General features: G+C 41.8%; 1 long non-coding RNA gene across 8 annotated transcripts; it reads left to right on the forward strand.

The window, feature by feature from the left end:
* The first annotated feature begins 10,795 nt into the window (after positions 1-10,795).
* LOC144315978 (uncharacterized) lies at positions 10,796-22,165 on the forward strand. Of its 8 annotated transcripts, none has more exons than XR_013381720.1 (7): positions 10,796-10,937; positions 12,955-13,153; positions 14,094-14,155; positions 15,008-15,151; positions 15,282-15,513; positions 16,127-16,214; positions 19,768-21,304. It is a non-coding gene; the product is annotated as an uncharacterized LOC144315978 (long non-coding RNA). The 8 variants fall into 8 exon arrangements; XR_013381718.1 differs by lacking the exon at positions 19,768-21,304 and adding an exon at positions 19,331-19,703; XR_013381717.1 differs by lacking the exon at positions 16,127-16,214 and having other exon boundaries at positions 19,768-21,300.
* Positions 22,166-22,191: the final 26 nt, after the last annotated feature.

Below are 22,191 nucleotides of genomic sequence, written 5' to 3' on the forward strand. Positions count from 1 at the left end.
TCCTGGTTTGCAGATGGTTATGGTCTCTCCAGGATCTTTATATGGTGGAGGAGAGAGAGGAAGCCTGTATAAGGGCACCAATCCCACCAGGAGGCTCCACCTCAAGACCTAATCACCCCCCATTCCCATTCACCCGGGGGAATGGAGATACAAACCTCCAGTCCATAACATTTCCATTTGACTAAGGACTAGAGAAGTCAAGTAGCTTTCCCAAGGTTATAAAGCTGATAGATAAGGTTAGGATCTCAACCCAGGTGAGAATAATTAGAAAGCCCATGCGCTGAAATGCTTTGCTAAATACATCATAGCAAGCTTAGAGACACTATTATTGGTCACCTGATTAATCATTAGATTTAGCCCATTGTAGGGACGCCTGGGTGGCTCAGAGGTTGAGTGTCTACCTTCAGCTCAGGATGTAATCCTGGAGTACCAGGACTGAGTCCCATATGTGGCTCCCTGCATGGAGCCTGCTTCTCCCTCTGCTTATATCTCTGCCTCTCTCTTTCTGTGTCTCTCATGAATAAATAAATAAAATCTTAAAAGAAAAAGTTTTAGGGATTGTCTAAACAAAAGAAAACTAAAATGACTTTATTATAACCTTAAAGCACAGAAGACATTCTCTTGCAGGAATTTTGGTCAATTATTTCCCATGTAAAGAAGAGCTAAGCCAGAACGAATCATTTTATTAAAATAGGATTTGTTTCATGTAGACAAACAGAGAAACTCTTAATTATCAGGATGGTAAACCCCAAAATCAGATGCAAAGAGATTGTGGAGTTGTAATCTCTGATGATCTTAAAAACCATCACTTCAAACCAATTTCAACAGCCATTTTTCTTGAATAGTTTGGAATCCACCTGACAGAAGGTAAAAGGACCAGAACAGATGCACTCTCCAGGCTCCATTCAGCAAGAAGATTCAGTGCTTCCACACCAGTACGGGAGGCTAATTAAACCCACAGTCATATGGTGGAGCCAGTGATTACGTTTTAGAACAGACTGTGACCTCTCTCTGACCCAGAGGGTAGCAGCATCAGCACTTACAAGCGAATGAAATAAGGCGCTGTCAGCAATGTTCCTCACGATAAAAAATGTAACAATAATAATAATAAAAAGTATCAAGACATAAACCCCCAAATTGGATGGTATCTGGAGCACTCCAGGCATTCATGAAAATAAAGGAAATGAAAACTCAAGAAAATCAAATCTGAGATATCAAGAGGGGCTTTCCTCAAAAAAGGCCCCCAATGTCATAAAATACCAAGCCAAAATTCATGCAAATGATAAGAGACAATATAAAAAACTTTGTAAGTATTGAAACTTGGCCTCATTCCAAACACTTCTTCAGATACTAGCATGGCATAGGTCAGGGAAAAAGCAAAAATTATATTAGAGACTCATGTTAGAAGAGACAAATTAAGTATTTTTCTCTACTGTAACATTAGATATTTCCATTCTTTGAAATTTTGTTTCTCGTAATGATGACATGTTGCCCTATATAAACAATTGATCATTATTATCTCAGCAATGGAGTTGAATTTTCTTTGAACCACCCTCACCCTTTTGCCCACCCTGCCTGTGAGAAGATCATAATTTATCTCATGACAAGCCCAGTGCAAGCTACCAATATAACTATGGAGCAGATAATTTCTCTACATAATGATAAATTGTCTCGGCAGTAATAAAACTACTACTTCGTCTTCTCCAAAGAAGACATACAAATGGCCAACAGACACATGAAAAGATGCTCAACATCACTGATCATCAGGGAAATGCAAATCAAAACTACAATGAGCTACCACTTCACAGCTGTCAGAATGACTAAAATAAAAAACACAAGAAACAACAGGTGCTGGCAAAGATGTGGAGAAAAAGGAGCCCTTGTGACTGTTGATGGGAATGCAAACTGTTGCAGCCACTGTGGAAAACAGTATGGAAGTTCCTAAAAAAAATTAAAAATAGAATTATCACATGATCCAATAATTCCTCTACTGGGTATTTACTCCAAAATTATGAAAACACTAATTCAAAAATATTTATTCACCTCTATGTTTATTGCAGCATTTTCTATAATAGCCAATTTATGGAAGCAGCTTAAAAGTCTATCAATAAATGAATGGATAAAGAAGATATGGTATGTATATGTGATGGAATATTACTCAGTCATAAAAAAGAATGAAATCTTCCCAGTTGCAACAACATGGATGGAGCTAGAGAGTATAATGCTAAGTGAAATAAGTCAATCAGAAAAAGAGAAAGACTGTATGATTTCACTCATATGTGGGGTTTAAGAAACAAAACAAAAATAAAAGTAAATCAAAAAACAAACCTTTAACTATAGAGAACACACTGATGGTCACCAGAGGGGAGGTGGGTGGTAGATGGGAGAAATAGGTGATGGGAATTAAAGAGTGCACCTGTCGTGATAAGCACCGGCTGATGTATGGAAGTGTTGAATCACTATATTGTACACCTGAAACTAATATAACACTGTTAACTATAATGGAATTACATTTTTTAAATAAAATGGGTAATTTTAAGAATGACAGATCATAGGGGCACCTGGGTGGCCCATTCCAGTTGGGTGGCTGATTCTCAGGGTCATAGGATTGAGCCCTGAGTCAGGCTCCGAGCTCAGTGGGGAATCTGTTTCTCTCCCTCTTCCTCTGCCCCTCCCCATGTGCATGCTCTCTCTCTCTCCCTCTCTCCCCTCTCTCTCTCTCTCAAATAAATAAGTAAATCTTTTTTAAAAAGAATAACAGATAATAAAAATGTCTCTGAAGAAAAACAATCACTGCTTTGTCCTCATTAGTACTTCACACTTAGGACAGAATTAACTATCTCACAAAAGCATTAGCTAATCATTAATGAGCATACTAGAGAAACCATTCCCAATTTTCTTAAACCATTATTAAGCTGCTTTAGTTCATTCTTTCATCAATAGTTATTTACCAAGCCCCCAAATTACACCAAGGACAGAGCAAAAGTATAAGTGAATGATGATCAACTTTCACTGTACAAATCCCCCAAAGACATAAATTGTAAATGAAGGTATCACAATATGTTAGTGTCCTTTTGGTTGGAAGAGGAAGGTAGAAGGTGGTAGGAGGTGAAGAAACTGAGACATTTTCCTGAGAAGTTCAAAGAGAGTATACCTTTTGGTAAGCTTTGGATTACTCACACAACAGAGCAGACAAAGGGGATTTTTCCAAATAGGGAGGAAATAAAAAGCCAACTTCAGGCTGTAGGAAGCATGCCAGGACAGAAGAATCAGGCTGCTCTAGCAAGGGACAAAGGAACAGACCACCAAATCCAAGCAAGGCTAAATGAAATCTGTATAGGTGATTTAACATTCAAGTGGCTGATTCGATGAGGACAGGGTTGGGTAGAGCCATGTCTTGGAAGCAGTGATGGTTGTCAGTTGGATGCTAAGATTATAGATGATATTGGTCCTTCCAGGTTAGGGTGGTTTGGTTAGCAAAAAGGTGAGAAGAGACAAAGGCAGGAGGCTGTGAGAGGTTCCTGGTCTTGGCCAAAAGGGATAGACTCTAGTTTCAGCAGAGAATTGGAACAGAAACCCAACCCAAGATGCGAAGACTGACGCATGAGCTGACTAGGTAAAATAGGGGTCAGATAGAAGCTCTCCGAGGTGTCTGGGAGCTAAATGTTACTTTGGCTCCATTAGACCCAACATACAGAAGCAAGGATCTACATCACGATCTCGCTACCTAATGGTTAGAATTGTTGGTGTGTGCTATGATGCCAGGCTTGCCCTGTTCAGGTCCTCTATGAAGTGAGCCTGAGTGAAATCACTGCTGGCATGTGGTCAGCAGCCATGGACTGATGCCACCTGCCTAAAACTACCTCCCTCACTACCTACCATGACAGCCCCTTCTACAGTCTGACCACTGCTTTGGCTTAGGACAAAGTAGGGAAACGTCTGCCTTCCCCCCCAACCCCCTCACACACACCGCCCCCCACCCCTGCCACCAACTAGTGTATGGATACTTACTACTTTGAGCACTAGAGCTAAAGTCCAAACAATGATTTCTTCCCTACAAGCAAGTTGGCCTTTTAAAGGAAAGTCGATAGAAGAGACAGCCAGGATATAACACCCTCAGCCTGAAGAACAATCAGGTGGTGATCAGGTGCCTCAATGACACTTTAGACTGAAGCTACCACCTCAGCCCCTTCTACACACTCTGTCATTCAGCACACATATATTGAGCACTGACTGTATGCCAGCCAGTGTGTGCTACATGCTTCCCAGCCTCCATGAGGTTTGAGAATACAAACCATCCTCTCTGTGGCTCTTTCTCACTCCTTGTAGAAACAAACCCTACCTTCACTTCAAGCTCTGCCAATGTAACTTTGCTGGCAGTTTCTATTTATCTACTGCTCCCTCCACCTTTTTCTGTGCCTACCTTCCCTCCATCCTTTTCCTCCTCCATTCTGGCCTTTCCCTTCTGTCTTTCCCTTCTTTCTCCCATCCCTTCCTGCTACCTTCTTTTCCCTTAACTCATCATCATCATCATAAACAAAAATAGATTTTAAAAATATTTATTTATTAATGAGATACAGAGAGAGAGAGAGAGGCAGAGAGAGATACAAGCAGAGGGAGAAGCAGGCTCCATGCAGGGAGCCCAATGTGGGACTCGATCCCGGGACCCCAGGATCACACCCTGAGCCCAAGGCAGACACTCAACTGCTGAGCCACTGAGGCGTCCCAATAAAAAGAGATCTTAAAGTATTTATTAGCTATAACCAGTCTTGGTGGGGAAAAAAATGTGTGGTTTCCCATATGCTCCTATGAGGTTTGTTAGGACACATCGCATGCAGGTATCCCTTAATGATCCATGAATGTAGATTTAGATGAACTCCCTTACCCAGAGGGGATAGGCTGAAGGAAGGGAATGCCAAGTGTCATTTTTTTTCCCCAACAATCGGTGATGGAGAGAAGGATGAAGAAACGATCCTATGCCTGGGACACTGCACAGGGTGGTGAAGAATGGAAAAATCTGAGCAGACATTTCATGGGGACATTCTTTTGAATGTCTTGTCCATTTCATCCTGAACGTTCTTCTCACATCCTCTATGTGTTCCTCATGATGTCCCTTCCAACCAGGCAGCATTATTATTTCCAGATGAAAAAACATGTGTGAAAGTTAGTGGCAGAGCTGGAACCTGGACCCAGTCTGCCTGATACCAAAGTCCGTGGTGACAGAACAAAGAATCTTCGCCAGCTTCCTAGCTGTGTCTGCTTGAACAAAACCACTCTGTAAAAGGTAAACACAGTCAGGATTCTGAGGGCTCACAGTCTCATTCAGCTTCACACGGTGGGCCCTGCCGTGTGCGGGTATAGACTTGGGGGGTGGGGAATGCGTGATCAGGGAACACATGAACAGGGTTCAAAGCAGTAAGCATTGAAATTTCTGAGCTAGAAAAATCATTACCTTACCTAACTCAGGAGTCACACAGCCTCTCCATAAACATTCCCAAGGACAATCCTCCGATAAAATAAGAGTCACAGTTTGGCCACATTTTTGATACTTCAAGGCCTTAGGCTCCCATGTATGCAGGGGCTTTAAGATATTTTTCTGATACTCCCACCTTTGTAAAATTTCATCTGTCATTAATTCTTTAGAAATCACCAGAGTGCAATGTGAGTATACTTAACGCTACACTTGAAAATGGCTAAGATGGTACATTTTAGGGTTGTGTGTTTTTGCAAGTAATATTTTAAATAATCATGAGAATGTAAATCATCATGAATATGAAATACACATAATCATCAAATATGCATCATGAAATTTGGTGGCATGGACAAGTAGGTTATTCATTTTATGTCAGAAAAAAATTAAAATCTAATGGATGACTAAGCAAGTCTGTTTGTCTGAAAACTTGGCTCTGAGCTGTTAACTATGCTGGATGCCCAATTAGTGCCACTCTCTTACATCTATTCTCTCAGAAATTCAAATAACTCCTCTTTCTCTTCGGCTTCTATGTAAACATAACTTTAGATTGTCTACAATAGTTAATATCTTACAATTTAATTCAGTTTACTCATTTGTGCTCTAACCTGATTATTTCTTCAATAAGATTTTTATTTGGGGAGATTCATGCCTTAGGTAATGTATTTTCTAAGATTTTCTTCTTAAGAGATTTATTCTCTTCATGTGATAGTACTTTGTGTGTAGATGTAATTTATTTTGAGTTCTCCACTCTTTGGAAGAAGTATGTGATTAGTCTACACCAAGTCTCAGGATGGAGGATTGTCGTGTCCATCGTACTGATCATAAAACTAAGACTCGGGTGTAAGGGACTTTCTGAGGTCCAGCAGTAACAGCAGGAAGAATTTAAAGACAAAACCATGGCTGAGAAGTCGGTGCCCATGCATCAGAATTTATCAATTCTGTTACTCTCTCGGCACACGACCAGTTGGTTTTATTTAGTCCTCACTCAATGGTCTTTACTAACTTGGGATATTTTCATGCTAATGTTCAGATATTGCATGTATGGGAAGAAGAGAACAATATGTTTTTGAATGTGTTTATTTGCATTTAGAATGATAAAGAAATAAAAGTATCATAATAATACAGGAATCACAAAGCCTCTGCTCAGAGATCCTGGTGATAAGGATCTTACAGCTTTTTTTTTTTTTTTTTTTTTTTTAGATTTTATTTATTTAAGAGAGAGAGAGAGAGCATGCCCTAGCAGGGGGAGGGGAAGAGGGAAGGAATCTTCCCCAGACTCCATACTGAGTGTGGAGCCTGATAAGGGGCTCAATTCCACCACCCTGAGATCATGATCTGAGCTGAAACTGAGAGTCAAATGCCCAACCAATTGAGCCATCCAGGCACCCTGGATTTTATAGCTTTTCAAGTTTGGCTTTATTGCTAAATAAGTCTATTTTTTATTATGAATAATAAATAATATATCACACACCACTCAGCAATTGCTGCTATTGCATAACAAACCACTTCAGAATTTTGTGGCTTACCACAATCTTTCATGTACCTCGTGACCCTAGAGCCAGCAGGTTAGGCTCTGCTTAGTGGTTCTTCTGCTGTGTTCCTTCATGCACCGGTAGCCAGCTATAGATCAGTGTTGTTGGTGGTGGGTGGGCTCTCACACATGTCCAGAGCCTCAGCTGGGACCACTGAGCTGACTCAGCACTCATCCACATGGCCTTACATTCTTCAGCAAGCTAGCCTGGACTTTTTCACCTGGCAAGGCAGGAGTCCCAATGGAGCAAGTAGAAACACATAGGCCTCTAAAAGTGTTGGCATTGGCACAGCACCACTTCCACCATCTAATATTGGCCAGAGCAAAATCACGAGTCCCACCCATATTCAGAGAGTAGGAAAATGGACTTCACCTCTGAATGGAAAAAGACACACAATAAAGGGCATAGATATGCATAACTATGAACAATCGTGGCCATTTTGCCACCTACCACATAGATCATAAAAAGTACATTTGGGAGATATTGGGTATGATGTTAAGGATATAAGAGACGATGTTTCAGATGTCAAGAGGACAACCCATAGGGCATAGAAACTAAGCATCCAGAATGGATGATAGCTGGAAACAACAGATAATATGTACTCACTGACCTGAGGAGGATGTGACATTAAGGATGATACTCAAGTAGAAAGCCAGGACTGCCCAAATTCCCAAATTCCACCCTTTTGCAGAAGATTCCCACGACAAATACATGCTCCAAAAATACAGCCAATTACCTCATCATTGGCAGGAGCTTTGGTCCCAACTCCTAGCAAAGAACTCAAATTATTTTTTAAAGATTATTTATTTATTTATTTATTTATTCATGAGAGACACACAGAGAGAGCCAGAGACATAGGCAGAGGGAGAAGCAGGTTCTCTGTGGGAAGCCTGTTGCAGGACTCTATCCCAGGACCATGGGATCATGCCCTTAGCCAAAAGCAGATGCTCAACCACTGAGCCAACCGGGTGCCCCAGCTCCAATTTTTAAGATTGTATTTATTTATTTGAGAGAGAGTGAGTGAGAGAGAGAGAGCATGAACAAAAGTAGTGGGTAGGGGCAGAGAGAGGGAAAGGCAGATTTCCCACCCAGCAGGGAGCCTGATGTGGGGCTGGATCCCAGGATGCTAAGATCATGACCTGAACTGAAGGCAGACACTTCACTCACTGTGCCACCCAGGTGCCCCAGCTCCAACATGTTTGATCCAGTGTCAAATGATGCAAGGACCAAATGCCAGAGAAACAATATCTAGCTGACCTAGTTTAATTGCATGCTCATCCATTGGACAGAGAAAGGGGTGGCACGTAACAGAGGTCTAATTTGAGCAGAAAGGACAGATTTCTCATTTTCCAAAAGAATTGGAAATTTTGCTGGGCCATCCCAAATAGTTCTGCTGTAATACAATAGACACAGAATCATTAAAATACTGAGTGAAGAGATTCAGGGAGGGTAAGGTGTCCTGGGTACTATAGTACATAATAGGTTAACAGGCAGCCTCAGAAAAAATCTGTCAAGTTGCAACAGTCTATGTGGATAGTTGAAAAATTTAGTAAATTTGCATAACACTATTGTTCTATAAATGTACCAGGGACTTGTTCTGAGCATGTACAAAAATGAAACATGAAAATGATTGCAATGAAGGAAGAATTTTTTTTATTATATTTACAATCCCCTAGGAATAGGGGGCATGCCACACTATGCCACAGCATACAGGGCCACACAGGGAAGTAGCAAAGCAAGATGAGCAAGCAGAGAGAGGCGAACTGTGGGCAGGAACTTCTATAGTGCTTTACACAGAAAGAACGGGAGAGGCAAGGTAAGCAAGCCCTCCAAACATATGATTGAGTAGTCTGAATGATCTTTGGCAGGCTCAGGGCTGTAGGAATAGTGTTTGGTTGTCCAGTACCTGACCCCAGGGTGATTAAGACAGTTTAGTGTCCCAGACCAAAGTGTGATCAAAGAAAATGATTACAGGGTGTGGCAGGGTGTGGTTTGGATATCAAAAGTGTGCTCTCAGGCAAGTTATTATCTCTAGGAATCAGCCTGGAAAGGGTAATTCCCCAGGTCTGCAAAGCCCTCAGTGCCAGAGCATCAAGAATACAGAAGGTAAGAAAATATAGCTAATGCAACTATATTCTTTGGGCAGACACGTGAAGCCATGTGAAGATACTGGCTAAGGAATATGACATGTGGAATGAAACCTATAGAGCTCCATTCTAAGTTCCATTTTGATGATCATCCCATATGCTTCAGACACAGTCTGTTGAATCTCTTCCCACTACTCCAGGTCCTTTCTTCCTTTCTTCTAGTCTTGTTTATCATGCCCAAACTCTAGGCTTTATCAAGGCGGTTGCTATAGCCACAATTATTAGATGAATCCATTTTTAAATATGACAACATAGCGCATCCAAGCCTATTTTAATCATTCATTTTAAGATATAAACAGTTCTTTTTTAATATTATATTATAGATGTCATGTATGTATGATCTCATATTGATGCCAACATAAAATAAATTCCCAGTAATTTAAAATGTTTAGAATGTGAAACTAGTCTCATTTGTTTCTGCTTTGATGTCCCTTCATCTTCACATTTGTTTCAGTTTCACTACTAGAGTCATATTCTTATTTATTTTTTCTGTGTGCATTCTTGGGATATTTCTGCACCATAGAAATTCAATATCAAGCTTCACTATTTTATTAAATATATCAAACAGCAGATTCTCTGGATAGTGAGCCAAAAGTTGCCAAGGGATGTATTTCTTTTATCTGCTGTGAATTATGCCAGTATGCTCAACAGAGTGGTAAAGACTGGGTGTTTTATATTAAGTGAATATGCAAGAGTGGATCCCTACAAGGATGTGATTATCCTGTAGCCGTATGCCATCACCAAGAGAAATTTAAGCATTTTCTTTTTCTCCGCAGATGAAGTGTATATTTTCTTTGGCTTTACTTCTACTGAGTTTAGTTAATCCCTTTCAAACCGGGAACCTCAGACTTAATGTATATAGACATTTGCACAAAACCTTCTATATCTTGCATTTACTGATGCACGGTTTACCTGTCCTTTTAATCGCACTCACACAAATTATGCTAATTTATACTTAATGGACCAAATTTTATTTGTTTGTTTTTTGATTTTCAACAGCATTGAAAGTGAGCTGGCATAGTGCTTTGAATGGTTTCTTTTGTAAATAATGACGACACAACGTTCCTCCGTGACTATTTCCTTTAAAGTTAGTTAGTTTTCACATTGATAAAACAGGAAACTCTGCTAACTTTGGGCCTCTACTTTAATTTTCCAGTGCCTGCCCGTGACTATACTCATGTGACTACATTTAAGCCCCCTAAATCTCAGGTTTTTAATCTGATTTTTAACACTGACTTATTGCATAAACCTGCAAAAATTACTGTCTTGTATTATTTCCATTTCCCCTTATGTAAAAGAGTTAACAATATAGCTGCCACAGAACATATGGTGAAATTCCACCAAGAAACCACAGCAATCTGTTACTTTGGAGAGGGGAGGACCTCCATAAATAATGGGTCACACCAGTATTCCCCTACCAGTTCTCCAATACGCCCACAATTCTGATACACAGATTTCTGCCTTGCTCTAGAGTTTCAGACTTTCTTCTTTTATGAAGTAACCATTCCCTGTGAAGTTTAGTCCCATGCTACTCATTTTCTCTGTGTCTCTACTTCCTAAAGAAAGGTGTGGAACTGATCCAACTCCCGAATTCTAGGAATTGCTATAAACCAAGATATGTTTAAAGAAAACTTGATGAATCATAATGCTACCCCACCCCCACCAGACTGTGGAATGTTAGCTTTGAAAGGAATACAGAGAACATCCAATCCAAACCCTGCAGTGAGAAAACTGAGCTTGGGGGAGCTTCAGGAATCTGGAGATTTGGCTAAAGTGACAAAACTAGTAGGTAACAGATCCATATATTTATAATTTCAAAAGCATGCCTATTGATATTTATTTCATTTTCCTCAGTTTTTTTTTAAAGTATATTAAGACTAATATATCCTGGTTAAACTTTTGAAGACTCAAACCACAACGATAGTAAACTGTTGTGACTCACTTATTTATCAAAGAATAACTACTAAGGCTCCTTCAAGAATGGTTTCTAAAGGGGATCCCTGGGTGGCTCAGCAGTTCAGGGCCTGCTTTTGGCCAGGGGTGTGATCCTGGAGTCTCAGGATCTCTAGTCCCATGTCGGGCTCCCTGCATGGAGCCTGCTTCTCCCTCTGCCTGTCTCTGCCATTCTCTCTCTCTCTCTCTCATGAATAAATAAAATCTTAAAAAAAAAAAAAAAAAGAATGGTTTCTAAGGAATGGTCCACTCAGAGGTGATACTCAACACATTTAACAACAGTACATCAAAGACATTGCCCCACGATTGGTGTGTCTGTCCTGGTTCAACCAGCTGCACATAAGCCTGAATTTATTACTCAAAAATGGACACTTCCCATGCTAGAAATAAAGAAATAATCCTGAGAGGTGGTTGCAACACAATGAAAATATAACCATACCTAGTAATGCTACAAGGTTTTCATTATCACCTTTGTTGAATATGCTCTGTTCTTTCTCAAAAATTTTAAAAAGAAACGAAGGATTTTTTCTTTCCCACATGATATTTCTGGTGGACTAATCATTAGGTTTAACTACTGGTAACAGTAACAGAACCAAAGTCCAGGAACTGGAAAAATCAATTGCCTCAAATTAGAATTTTTAATGTTACAAGATAAACTCTGGCTGTTGTTATCATGTATATGATTTGTAGAGTTGTTAGGTGGGTTTGGGGAGTGAGGACATAATCTGCTTTATTAGCAATCTGGAGGAGGGGCTAACTGTGTGTTTGCTGATTTACTTCATAAACAATAATGATGCATTTTTTCCCAAAGTCAATATGGAAATACACCACAGTGCTTGCTTTACTGAACAAGTCTGAATTTGTGGCAGGAATACATTCAGTTTTCCTGTGTTTCTCTGCTATTTGGAAGAACCAGATGGAGTGTTCTCTTAATCCTTTGCTCCCAGCTAGAAGAAATTTTTAAAAATCATGAAATATTAGTGTATTTTTTCACACAACAAAAAAAAATCCCTCCCGCAGCATTCCTGAAAATTTTTGATCCAGCTGCTTCTTGAATACTTTCAGTGATGGGGAGTTCATTGGTTAATGACGTTGCCTGTTACTTATGAACTGGTTGTATAAAGGTCTGTGTTAACACTTCACTGGCATTTCTGAAAATGTAGTCTCTGAACCAGCAGTGTCAGCATTACTTGGGAACTTGTTAGAAATACAAATTCTCAGGGCACCTGGGTGGCTCAGTCAGTTAAGCATCTGTCTTCAGCTCAGGTCATGTTCTCAGGGTTCTGGGTCCCTGCTCAGCAGGAAGTCTGATTCTCCCTCTGTCCCTCCCACCTGCTCATGAACACGCTCACGCTCTCTCAAATAAACAAAAAAAACCTAAAAAAGGAAAAGGAAATACAAATTCCCAGATCTCTACCCCAGATTGACTGAATCAAAAATTCTAAGAATAGTGTCCAGCCCTGTTTTAACAAGTGCCCTCTCCACCCAGGTAATTTTTTTGCATGCTCAAGTTTGAGAACCATTGTCCTATATACAACCCTATGCAATAGAATTAGCAAAGACATTGTATTATGTATGATTTGTTGGGTTGGAGACATTAGAAATGTAACTTTATATTTAGCGTTAGCATACAAAGAAAATATCCTAGTTTAAGAGGCTCTGGATAATGGGGTACCTTGTAGATAGATCAAGGAGGTTGATTGGACCTGAGGGACCTTCTGGAAGTGGAAAGAAGACAAGGAAGGTCTCCCTCTCCTTGCCTAATCACTAATGCTACACTGGCTTCCCACTCCTGTCAGCCCATACTTTGCTCATTTCTGGCTCTGCTTGATTTTATCTTTTTCTACAGATGGACTTCCACTCATGATGGAAAAGATGGCCACCTGTCCCACCCTCTCACTCACCCACATACCTTCATACGCCTGTGGCATCTGACTCCAGAGGCAACATAGTTCCTTCTTAGGCTGCCAATCAAGCTATCCCAGGGAAGGACTCCCAGGACCCGAGAAAGATGTTGGGAAATCTTGCAGGGCAGACAAATAACAATGGTAACTGTAGTCTATTACATAAACTATTGTCAATTTTACTTCGTGAAAAGGAAGTTTAGAAAAACCAGTCACCTTGCCCAAATCATTCAAGTCAGTGAAAATCAAAACAAAAAATATTTTAAAGTAATAATATTTAAAACTATAATATAGTCACTCATCTACTGAAGACCTTCCTAGAAAAATTCAGTTTGGGTTTTAAGTCAACATGTTTGTACTGAACTTTCTTCCCCCATGGAAAAAAAACAGTTTTATAAAAATAGCTTCATGAACTTGCAGTAAAACAATGGTGAAAGAAATATAATTTTTCCTATTGCAGACAGACGGTTGAGATTTTTTTGCATTTATGTCATTCAAAAATGATTGTTACAAACTTCCAACTTGGCAGGAATGCACTCCCAATGGAGGAAGGGGAAAAAAATCAAGCCAATCTAAAGTCATAAAGATTTAAATAATGTATGTAAGAACAAGTACAAAATAGAACAGTTTATGGCCTTTTCTAGAACTTTGACTTAAGGCTTCCTGATTCAAAAAATTGTAATTTAGGGATCTGACTTTAGCAAAATGATCACTTTGTCTTTTGATAGACCTTCTAGCTAAATCTAGAAGAAATGATAGTCATGAAGCATATGGGTAAGGAATCTATGTGATCAAAGTATAAGAAATTCCACAGGTTTTCATAGCAATACTCAATCTCTTCAGCCTTAAGTAAGTCTTCCCATTTTTCCTTCAAGTGGTATATGATAGCATAACACATTATAATTTATATTTTCAGGATCTATTATTTAAACTATTTTAAATGTGCTATATAGCTGAATCGATATAAGAACTGTTACTCTAGAATTTCCTGATTCTTGAATGTCTAAGTTCATACTATTGTATTATGCCATTTAAGGACAGTTTCTAGAGAACAAGCACCACTTGCTAAGTTTTGTCTTTGCAGCTGTTTCCTGCTACCAGTTGAACCAACATGGCTCTCTGAGACAGCCTGAGACAAGAGTTTGTGTAAGCAGAGTCGAATGAATGTGGCACGAAATAGAGTGTGAGATGGAAGCTCTTATTAATATTTGAAGAAGGCTCTATGTGATGTTGTTGTGTTTTAAATCTTTTTTTTTTTTATGATAGTCACAGAGAGAGAGAGAGAGGGAGGCAAAGACATAGGCAGAGGGAGAAGCAGGCTCCATGCACCGGGAGCCTGATGTGGGATTCGATCCCGGGTCTCCAGGATCATGCCCTGGGCCAAAGGCAGGCGCCAAACCACTGCGCCACCCAGGGATCCCCTGTTTTAAATCTTAAAATCATTATTGCCTCCTCCTACAAATTTCCGTCAGACAATCAAGCTGGACCAAGGCTTGCTGTGTAAGCGAAGAAACATCAGTGCTCTTCCATAAAGGTCAAACTTTGGTAAAATATGAGCTATTTTTCCATGGCCATTTGCAATAAATGTGGAATCTGAAACTATGTGAAACAGAGGGATTAGACTTGGTTTACCCTTACTCACAATCCCATCTTAGTAGATAATTGATAAAAATAAAATCAGAGAGAGTCATTGTGTTCTCTATTTCCGACACCAAATAAACCCAACCGTACCATTTTGCCACAAGAAGAACGTGTGAGAAATGCTGAATTAAAGACTGATATCCTCAGTATAAATATTCCAAAAGGCATCTGGTTCTATTCTTACTTGTCACTTTCAACTGGAATTCAAAACTGCCAACATTCTAGAACCGGTCCCTATTTTAGCAGGAACATACGCCTCCAGTTGGGGTCAGAATCTTGTATTAGGATGGTTTTTCTTTGTGGTCTCTTGTATGCTGGTTCTGTGTATTAACTTTCTTCTCTCTTCTAAATTCCCAGCGAGTGAGGGCTAATGTATATGATGATCATTTTGATGATGAGTGTGATGTTAATGATGATGACGATGGTTTCACAATCATCCAGGAGCATTTGCATCTAGACAGCCTCTATACTAAGTACAGTCTGCTCTGCTCCAGCGTCTAGGTATGTAATGCAAATTAGCTCATACATGAATGGAAACAGGAATATCTATATAACTGAGATTGCTTTGATTCATATGTGATTTTCATGTCAATATTTTGTAGCTCAGGACACACATGCTAATATTTTACAGTTCAATGCACACTATTCAATAAGCATTAAGAAACCACCGGAAGTCATGAAGTAATCCAGTGCTGAACAAGGTGCCCATTCACCCCACTGTCTCCCTCTTGGCTCTGTCTGGGAAGCACTCACTGGGAAATTTTCCTGGATCTTGGTGCAATTCACCCTCATATCCGTAACTTGGCAGCATCTACTCTTACTCATACCCTCTTCCATCAAGCAGCCATCACCTTTTCTTAAAGGCAAGTCTTACATTTACTTAGCATTTTTTTAAAGATTTATTTATGTAGTTTAGAGAAGGAGAGAGGGTGCAAGTGAGGGGGGCAGGGCAGGGGGAGAGATAGGGAGGGAGAGAAGGGTAAGCAGATTCCACACTGAGCGTGGAGCCCAATCTGGGGCTTGATCTCACGACCCTGAGATCAAGGCCTGAACCAAAATCATGAGTCAGGAGCTTAACTGCCTGAGCCCACCCAGATACCCCTACTTAGTATTTTTTTAGAAGTGTAACCTGAGGGCATTTTATTGGGATGGGAATTGTTATCGTCAGTGGTTTGGTGACAAAATTACGTAGGTTTTGGGCCACCTGTCCCAATCCTGCCCTTTCCATAAACTCTTATATTTGGTGGTCAAGTATGCAGAATGAGTGGTTTGTTGTTTCTGCACACAGTGAAGAAACGCTCATTCTTTGCCCATATAGTCCTATTCAGCGCTTGCCACTGTTGTAAAACATATAGGTATTATTTCCATTAGCTGATGAAAGGGTGCCAAGGCTCAGAGAACTTAAGTAACTTGATCAAAATCTCCCGGTTAATAAGAAGGCAAGATGACGTTGAGTCATTATGTACACCCTATTAGTTCCCTGGCTTCTGTCCAGTCTTACATGGGACCATGGAGAAGGCCCGGGCGGTGAGCCGCAGACTCCCTGCAAGAGGGTCATGGCGAGGTAGGACCACTGACCTGCCCTGATGTTCTGCAGGAGTGATATTACTTCCTCTTCATTTCTTGTGGAAGATAGGCCCCCAACGCTTTTTTTGTTTGTTTGTTTTGGTTTGGTTTGGTTCCAGAAAAAGGCTCCATAAAAATAAATTAAATATGTGGGTCAGCTGTAGCAAGCTCCTAGTAACATCACATGATGGGGGCTGTGGATCTGGGCAGCGGGAAAGAGCCAGGCAGAGCCTGACCCAGCCCTGGCTTCGCGCTGCAGTGATACAGCACATTCCAGGAGAAGAAAATAGGAGGTTGAGGATTCAAATAAAAAATAATCCCAGAAGGGATTTTCTGTCGTCCATTGGCTTCCTTTTAGAAATTGAATGTGATTTGAGGGAAGTACTACTGTTCTTCTCACAGATGAAAGCCATGCCTTTTTAAACAAAATTGTCTTGCAGAGCATGATCCTGTTTTTATTAAAATAGAATACATGCACACAAAACCTTTGGACAGTAAACATCGACATTATAATGCAATTACTCTCTGGATGGTACAATTGTGGGTTGGGTCCCCCCCTCCCACCCGCTAATTTGTATTTTACAAGATGTCTAAAATACTTCTCCCAAAGCAGAGTGATAAAAGTCACTTATGAAAACAAATTATCAGGATAATTTGGGGATTTTCTTTCCCATAAACAATTGATTTTGTATTGGGAAAGGCATTCATGATTTTTTTTTTTTTTGAGGGGGATCAGTCTTTTGGTATCACTCAGCTTTGCTGTTCTTCCTATACATGTCGCAGACTCATTGATTCTTTTGTTCTATTCATTCGTGTCAGCTTTTTACAGACTGGCTTCTCCCTCTTTCCCAAGCTCACCTGCTTTCCAGGATCCCCACCCACCCCTGCACTGCTGCTCTTCCCTGCTCCTCCTTCTCCCTGCCTTTCCTTGGGCATCCCTGCTTCCTGGGGACCCCGCCACCCCAGTGCTGACTCAGGTATCCTCTTCAGACCTGGCCAGCACACACCCCTGTTGGTGCACTCCTATTATTTTATGCATCTTCCCCCCACTTGTCTGTCTGAACAATAGCAGCGGCTACTTGCCCATTTCTAAGGAAACCATGTCATTTCCAACAACTAGAAAGTTATGCCCAACACAACAAATTTGTATTTCTGAGGTTTTTCTGTTGCCTCTCACTCATTTGCTCCTTAATTGCAGCAGCAGTATAGTCATCCCTAAAAATCAGCAGGCACCCTCAGTAAACACATGAAAGGTTATTATGGACTACCCTCTCAGTGCCTTTTCCTTATATTGTCTGTTACAGGTAAATTACAATAATAGCAGGACCTAATCTCCCTAGTAGTTTTATAACCTCTGTGGAAGGTGGCTGTAATCGTCAGAGCTTGTCTGCAACGACATCTTATTCCAGCCACAAGTCCTTGCGGTGTTGACGATTTCGTCCTTTGATGCACGGATTTGATTAGGACATTCAAAATCTGCATTAATTCCTGCTCTCTGAATCAAAATGAGCATAACGTCATTAATCTAACAGCTCAGAGTGATATCCTGCCTCCGTGGATGATCAAAATGGTCAAGGTCCCTGTGGGCTGTGTTGTCACAGAAGGAAAAAAGAGTTAACACAGCCCTGTGGCAAGACAGGGACTGCCTTGTAAAGGCAAACTGGTCCTGCTTTTCCTTTACTGATGACAGAAAGAGCACATTCACCACATCCATAGCTGCACTCCAAGTGCCAGACACTATGTAATACATCACAGTAAAGATGTAATATCTGATACAACAGGTGCAACTGAGTAGACCCAGTCACGGCCTGCCTTGGTCCATCTGGTTTCCACAAGGACCATACAGGTGGATTGGATGGGGTATGATCAAAGCCACTTCCTCTGCATCCCTCGGCCTAGCTGCACAGTTCTTCTTAGGATACATAATTGCTTCTGTTTACTACCTTGGCTGGAGGAGGGCAGTTTTAAGGACCTCCAAGTGTTCCTTCCTACCAGAGCTCTAACTCCATAAATCAGAATTTCAGTGTAAGGATTCTGCTTGCTGTTATGTATATGCATCCAAATTATGCACTTGGGGACTGGGGTAGTAGCCACAGGTGGGTCTGCAGACTCGCTAGACCCACTGTCAGATGGGTTTATGCAGGATTCCGTTTATCGCCTGGCTTCCATAAGTTTCTACCAAGACCAGGGGATTGTCATGGTATTTTGAGTCCCTTATATCCAATACCCCCCAGAGGCTTGGTAATTTCCCTTTTCCCTCTCTATACTGATTCTGGCATATGACCACGGGTCATGGAAGAATGAGGGAGTTCTTCCATGAGGAAGAATTGGTGGAAACGAAGTCTATTCCGGTAGCAGCATCATAGGCTCCTTTCTCAAGTGGACCCAGTCTCTCCTTCAGTCAGTGACCTCTGTGAGTAGAACTAGCTCAGACCTGGAAACTGGACAAGAGGTCATGATTTTCCGCTTCTTCAATTGATGTTAGCCTTCTGCTCACCAAGCTCTCAAGTATTTCTGGTTATGTAAGCGAAGAAGCATTTCAATCAGCCACCCATCTATCTTGCCTCTCTAGAATCACTATGGTCTATTTATTAGCCATTGCCACAAAACTCCGAGAGGAGGCATCTGTTCTAGGCTCTCACCTTGCTGCCTGATCCTGTTATATCCACCCTGCCCTTGTCTGTTAAGTGCCACGCCTGGGCTCTGCTATTCCAGAATCCTCTCACCTCCATTCATACTGGAGAGCCCAGTTCTACTCCTGCCCTGTGGGGCATAACCATCACTGGACTTTCCAAAGACACCGGTGCCCCTCGTTAGCACATCCTTATTGCTTTAGTGGAGGGGATGTTCTATGGACTGCATGCTCATGGATGGGTTCTCCGTATCATATAATAAATCCATTCCTGTATTTCTATCTCCTTGAGCTTTCTAACCCCATTCTCAAGACTCTGAAAGATAGTTCCAGCATCTCTCCCTCATTTACTGCTGGTCACCAATATGTTCAATATTTATACAGAGCAATCCCCGCACATTAACAACTGATTCAGATGAAACTTCTAATCATAGAACACTGTCAGGTCAACTAATTCTCCCCTCTTTCCCCATCACCCCCAGCTTTAGATCCTGCCCTCCTAGCCCAGTTCCATCAAGATCTGCCTCCAGCTATGCCTTCCCATTTCCTGCCAGTGACTATTAGCCAGATCTTGTGGCAACAAAAGGAAGCAGCAGGAGATCCAGAGGAGGACATTCATCTGTGAGGCAAGAGCCTCAAGTAAGGTCTCTGAAGAGTCTCCAGGAGAGAAGAGGCTCCCCTCCTCCAACATGGGATTTTGAGCTACTTCCACCAACCTGGAGACCTCAAGGGAATCGGGGGGCCAAATTTCTCTAGTTCATCCAAACCGGTGTTCCCTTTTCATTTTCCAGGGGCTCTGACTCTGGCATTTACTCTCTGTTGTGGCTCTGTATCTTTATAATTAAATCCCTTTTCTGGCTTTCCCTGAATGTCTTAAGTGGATATTTGATTAATCTAAGCCTGTCACTTTCCTTTTCAGGACTTCTGATGCTGTTAACAAGATTCGGCCAACTGCACACCCACATAATATGCATTGTTCCCATACCATTTGGGTGCCATTACTGTGGCATACGAGTGTTCCAGTGATCCCACCTGCTCCTGGTGAAATTCTTCATGATTAGGATGCTGCTGCAAGCCAGGGACTGCTGTCCTCCCACTTAACACCAGAGGCCCTTGACTGGTGAAAGATCCCCTCTGAATGGGAGTTCTGGTTCCAACTGTCTTTGCCTGGGTTTCCCTAAAAAGTCCAGCCCAGGAAGAGAGTTTGCTCACAGGTAGTTTATTTTGGAAAATGATCCCAAGGAGCAGGAATAAGACTGGGAAGAGTAAAACAGGGAAGGAGGAAAAACAATCTGCAGGTGTGTTATAAAGCTGGCCATTTGGCTCAGGATTGAGCAACTCTTGAAGGGGCCCATGTAAAATGCTCCTCAAACCTGTCCACCTGAGCATCTCCCATTGGGTCAGGGGCTTCCACAGGCAATGAAACTCCCTGCCAGGTTTGCACAACCATTGTGTCAGGATGGCTGAATGGGTTCCTACAGACATCCCACAGGGCAGAAAGTGCTAGAAGTTGAGAGGTATGTGGTAGGGCTGAGGTGAGCTGCTGTCAGGTTGCACCTGCACATTGCCAAGGATGTTCTCACTGATCGGGATGCAAGCCAGCCCCACTGAACCCCACACAACATCAGTTATGTTAACGGCCAGAATATAAAGGTGGGCTGAGGGGATGTAGGACACGCAGGATGTCTCCCATATGTTCTCTCCTAGAGCATTGCTTTACCTAATCCTCTTTGCACAAACCTCCATCCCTCTGATTCTATTTCACCTCCATCACTCTGATTCCCTTCTGGAAACAGTCCCAACAGGGATTCTTGCCCCGTCTATAAAGCTCAACACAACAACACTCTTCTTACCTCTCAGCTCTATTCACTATTCTGTGCCATTTCCTTTATAAATTATCAGATAATGACTCTTTCCTCAGCTTGTTCCTCATATTATTTAACTCTCCCTGGAAATAAATTGTAATAAATTTGCAACAATGTTTTCTTAGGTCACATCCCCTGGGACACAGACTTTGAAACAGATTTGTGTACAGGAAGTTCACTGGGGAGTGTCTTTGGGATCAGCACCAATGGAGACCCAAGGAAGTAGAAGAGTTGAGCTGGGATGTATAAAAGCCAGGCTGCAGACACAGGAGTGCTGTGCAGAGCCTGCCTTGTCCCACTTTGATGCAAAGAGATTAGACCTTTGTATCCCCCATCCAACTATCTTTGGTTGGAAACTGGCCCCAGGGAGGGTATGTTCCTGGGCAAGGGACGAAGAGCATTTCTGGAGAGTGACTCAGCTGAGAGCCTTCAGCTGCCAACACTTCCAACAGCTGGAGAAATGGTATCTCAGTCCTGAAGGGAAGATCTGGACAGTGAGTGTATCACCGTCCACCCTTTCTGCTGCCTGTGTTATTTTCTTTGTAAAGCAAGTTCTGCAATCAGTTCCTCCAGGATTCTGGCTGTTTTTTTTTTTTTCCTGGAAAATTTAAAAAAGGAAGAACTATAACCTGTCACCGCAGCAATGGGTCCTACGGTGCCAACAGATCATTTCCCTTTCCACCACCTGTTCTAGATTCCCCTCATCCTTGACTGATGACTCTGTTGGTCTTGGTGGCTCACTTGGTAGGGAGACCTAGACTCTCATCCCTGATAGGTCTGAGACCCTGGTTGCCATGTCCTTCTCCAGCTTTGACTATGGCATCTTATCCACTTACCATCAAATTTGGGGAAAGAAGTACACGAAATTCTCCTGGAGGTGATATGGGGGCCAAGCATATCCCTCCCCCACCCCATCCCTGGCACCATTGTGTATCAGCAGCCCTGCCTCCTCCTGATGACCACAGTCGATGACCCCTGCTGTGTCACTAATATGATACAACCCCAGGGTGACGATTCCTTTTCTCTTCTTGTCTCTTACAACAAGGAGCCCGAAGTGATTGGGCAGCAACTATAGCTTAATGTTTAATGGAACCATTGCTGTGTCTCCTAATGGAAGTGGTTTCCCCTCTAGGTACAAGACCTCTAGGTCCACAGAGTCCAGAGTTTTGAGGACAGAAAGCACAAATTCCCATTAGTCTCTGACAGTAATGATAAACACAGCCACTCCTACCACCACATTGTTTCCCAGACCCACATATTCTTCCCTCTGGGAACATAGCACACATAGTGCTAGATGATTTGGGGTATGTTCTGCAACCTGGAGGATAATGCCCCATTCCGGCTGCTTATCATCTCCAAGCCTAAGCCTCAGCAGCCCCTTCAAAGACCATTCCACCCTGCTAGGGAGCAGGGTCCAGTTGACCCCATGGTCACTTGTCTACTTTTACACCCCTTTTGCTATAAGGTGGGTGCCTCAG

The sequence above is a fragment of the Canis aureus genome, chromosome 6 (genome assembly GCF_053574225.1).
Source record: "Canis aureus isolate CA01 chromosome 6, VMU_Caureus_v.1.0, whole genome shotgun sequence".
In the NCBI taxonomy this organism is placed as follows: Eukaryota; Metazoa; Chordata; class Mammalia; order Carnivora; family Canidae; genus Canis; species Canis aureus.